Source organism: Rhinopithecus bieti, unplaced genomic scaffold, assembly GCF_001698545.2.
Source record: "Rhinopithecus bieti isolate Rb0 unplaced genomic scaffold, ASM169854v2 scaffold_42219, whole genome shotgun sequence".
In the NCBI taxonomy this organism is placed as follows: Eukaryota; Metazoa; Chordata; class Mammalia; order Primates; family Cercopithecidae; genus Rhinopithecus; species Rhinopithecus bieti.
In genome coordinates this window covers 249,091-253,722 of record NW_016817843.1, presented here as the reverse complement: position 1 = coordinate 253,722, position 4,632 = coordinate 249,091, and positions in this window count along the sequence as shown.

The following is a 4,632-nucleotide window of genomic DNA, read 5'->3' as shown; positions in this document are numbered from 1 at the left end:
CTCCCTCCCTCGCTCCCTTTCCTCCTTCCCTCCTTCCCTCCTTCCTTCCTTCCTTCCTCGTTCCTCCCTCCCTCTCCCCCCGCCTTTCCCTTCCTTCCTTCCCTCTCTTTTCTTTCTTTTTCTTTCTTTCCCTCCCTTCCTTTTCTCTCTACATTATTTTCTCTTTCTCTCTTTTCTTTTCTTTCCTTCCTTCCTTTTCTTTTCCTTCTTTCTTTCTTCTCTTCTTTCTTTCTTCTTTTCCTTCCTCCCTTCCCTTCCCTTCCCTTTCTTTCTTTCTGTCTTTTTTCTTTTCCTTCCTTCCTTCCTTTTTGTTTTCAGGGTCATACTCTGTCACCCAGGCTGGAGTCCAGTGGCGTGATCTTGGCTCACTGCAACCTCCACCTCTAGGGTTCAAGCAATTCTTGTGCCTCAGCCTCCCAAGTAGCCAGGATTACACCACCATGCCCAGCTAATTTTTTTTTTTTTTTTTTTTTTTTTTCAGTAGAGATGGTGTTTCACCATGTTGACTGGTCTTGAACTCCTGACCCCAAGTGATCCACCTGCCTCAGTCTCCCAAAGTGCTGGGATTACAGGCGTGAGCCATGGTGCCTGGCCACATCAGTTTTCTCACCTGTAAATTGAAGATAACCAAAGTAGCCACCTCATAGGATTATGACTTGGTTCCTAACCATTTAAAATTGCAATATCCTCTTGAGGAATAGGCCCCTTGGTCATTATGAAATGATCTTATTTATTCTGGGCAATATTCTTTGCTCTGAAATCAACTTTGTCTGATATTAACATAGTCACTCCAACTTTCTTTTGACTAGCATTAACATGGGGCATCTTTTCCCATCCATTTATTTTTAACCTACTTATACTTTTCTATTTGAAGTGGGTTTTTTGTAGGCATATAATTTGGTCTTGCTTTTTTATCCAGTCTGACAATTTCTGCCTTTGAATTCGGATATTTACATTTTAAGTGTTTATTAATATAGTCAGGTTTAAATATACCATTTTGCTATTTGTTTTCTATCTGAACAATCTTTTCATTCTTCCATACTTCTTCTTTTCCTACCTTATACATCTTTAATTTATCACAGTCAAATAATAGCAAATGACTTCACATATAGTCTAAGGACCTTACAATAGTGTACTTCCTTTTCTCCTCTCCTGGCCTTTATGCTATTGTCATGCATTCTATTTTTACAGATGTTATAAATCTCACACTACATTGTTATTATTTTTGTCTAAGCAGTCAGTTATCTTTTAAAGATATTTAAGTACTAAAAACATCATGTATTTATCCATATAATTACTACTTTGGGTGCTTTTCATGCCTTTGTATAAATCTATATTTCTATCTGGTATCATTTTCCTTCTGCCTGAAGAATTTTATTGAATATTTTTTATGATAAAGATCTGTTGGTGATGAATTCTCTCAAGTTTTGCAAGTCTGAAAATATCTTTTTTATACCTTTGCTTTGGAAACATAATTTTGTTGCATATAGAATTTTAGATTGATTTTCTTCTCTTTCAGGACTTTAAAGATGCCATTCTGGCGTGAACCCGGGAGGCGGAGCTTGCAGTGAGCTGAGATCCGGCCACAGCACTCCAGCCTGGGCAGCAGAGCGAGACTCCGTCTCAAAAAAAAAAAAAAAAAAGATGCCATTCTACTGTCTCCTTACTTGCCTTGTTTCTAATGAGAAATCTGTTGTCATCCTTATCTTGGTTCTTTCACACATAATGATACAGGAGATAGAAATAAATTATTGAGGCAGATAGTGAGGGCAAATGAGTCCTCAGCAGAACTTCCCTTCTAACAAAAAGCAGCCCCAGAAATAATTTTTTTCTAACAAAGAGCAGCCTGAAAGTTGGCGCTGCAAACATAGATAAGGAAGCTGGAAGCTTGCACAGGGATGTTGGCAGCTGTCCAGTGACGTCCAGTGTCTTGCAAACTGTTTAACATACATATATTGACCATTTTTTGATTGTTTCGGTCAGGAGGGTATATCTGCTGCCTGTTGCTGCATCTTGATCAGAAGTCTGCTAATGCTGAAACCTCAGGACCTTGCAATTCCATGCACAGTGTACATACAGTACAGTGCTCCTCACATTACCTGGCTTCCCAGGAACATGTACCCAGTACACTGTTCTGCACATAAAGAAAATTTAGCAATACTTAGCAATGATTCTTAATTAGCAGTCACTGGGGCTATGAGGTGCTTGCATGAATATGAATTATGAAAATTCCAACCAGTATTTTTCATTTAATGATCATATTGTGGACAATTTTTCTTTCTTGTGTAAAATCTCATTTATCCCAGGTTTTATGCACAAAAGGAACAGATTATACCACAAAGGTAAAGACAGTTAGAAAATTAGAACTCAGAAACAAAGGAGTTAAAAGACTAAAATATGATTTAATTCCAAAGTTTCCCTTCTATTTGTACTCTGCATGCATCTACCTCACTGGTAAGAATGTTCTTTAAGTAACAGAATATTACTCTTGCAACATTCAATCCAAAGAAAGCACAATTGCCAAGGTTCCTGTAGAAATAGCTAGTTTAAGACTTTCTCGTGATTTCCTAACACAGAGTGATAATGTTATTAAAATTGACCACCAAGTGTTATGGAAACATCAATTTGTGGAGAGAAAGAATCCTGGAATCCAAAGGTTTCCACAGAGCAGTTCAAGAGCAACAGTGCTGGGACCATGAATTCTCAGTGAGGCCAAATGTGAGGGGCTGCTGTGTGCACTCATTCCTCCCAGATCCAAGATAAACCAAGCAGTTAGAAAGAACTGATCACTTTCTGTGTCAATGCTCAGGAGACATTTGAAGGCCTTTATCTCTTTCCCACTTTCAAATACAAATCTTAAGTCTCAAGGGCCAAATTAATAACATTCCACTGAAAACTAAATTATCATATTTTGGTCTCAACAGAAGCCAGATTTTGGTTTCTAGCAGGGCTGGAAAATCTATTCCCCGGAAACTCCAGCTTCTTTTGATCACCACAGACACACTCTGATGACCTGCAGCTCTCAACTATATATAGCAAGACCCTTTCTGTTTGATCAGTGAGTCTGGGCTGTGTTTTGCAAACAATAGGCTACAACACATGAGCAGGTCATGAAATCAATTTACTGTATCATGACTCGCTTTTTAAAAAATGACACAAAATAAGAAAATATGAGAGCACCTCACAATAGTAAGGCCAGTACTGTTTCATAAAATTTCTTTTTTCAGTTTCACACGTGTGTGTTTGTAAATACTGGGTTGTAAAGATTTGTAAAGGAAAGCATACCATTTACTTCAGGTTAAGGTCAAAAGAATTGGAAAACCACTGGTCTAGAAACTAATCAAGCATTCTGCGTTCAGCTGCTGGGGGGAGTGGAAATTGGTTTAACCTGTACTGACAATCCACTCATCATTTAACTCAGGGGTATCCAACCTTTTGGCTTCCCTAGGCTACAATGGAAGAAGAATTGTCTTGGGCCACACATAAAACACACAAACACTAATGATAGCTGACGAGCCAATTTAAAAAATTGCAAAAAAATCTCAAACGTTTTAAGAAAGTTTATGAATTTGTATTGGGCCACATTCAAAGCCGTACTGGGCTGTGTAAGGCCTGAGGGCCACAGGTTGGACAGGCTTGATTTATTTATTTTATTTTATTTTTTTCTTATACTTTAAGTTCTAGGGTACATGTGCACAACGTGCAGATTTGTTACATAGGCATACACGTGCCATGTTGGTGTGCTGCACCCATTAACTCATCATTTACATTAGGTGTATCTCCTAATGCTATCCCTCCCTGCTCCCCCCACCCCATGACAGGCCCCAGTAGGTGATGTTCCCCTTCCTGAGTCCAGGTGTTCTCATTGTTCAATTGCCACCTATGAGTGAGAACATGGGGTGTTTGGTTTTTTGTCCTTGTGACAGTTTGCTGAAAATGATGGTTTCCAGCTGCATCCATGTCCCTACAAAGGACATGAACTCATCCTTTTTTATGGCTGCATAGTATTCCATGGTGTATATGTGCCACATTTTTTTAATCCAGTCTATCATTGATGGACATTTGGGTTGATTCCAAGTCTTTGCTATTGTGAATAGTGCCACAATAAACCTATGTGTGCATGTGTCTTTATAGCAGTATGATTTATAATCCTTTGGGTATATACCCTGTAATGGGATGGCTGGGTCAAATGGTACTTCTAGTTCTAAATCCATGAGGAATCGCCACACTGTCTTCCAAAATGGTTGAACTAGTTTACAGTCCCATCAACAGTGTAAAAGTGTTATTTCTCCACATCCTCTCCAGCACCTGTTGTTTCCTGACTTTTCAATGATCACCATTCTAACTGGTGTGAGATAGTATCTCATTGTGGTTTTGATGTGCATTTCTCTGTTGGCCAGTGATGATGAGCATTTTTTCATGTGTCTGTTGGCTGCATACATGTCTTCTTTTGAGAAGCATCTGTTCACATCCTTCATCCACTTTTTGATGGGGTTGTTTTTTTCTTGTAAATTTGTTTGAGTTCTTTGTAGATTCTGGATATTAGCCCTTTGTCAGATGAGTAGATTGCAAAAATTTTCTCCCATTCTGTAGGTTGCCTGTTCACTCTGATGGTAGTTTCTTTTGCTGTGC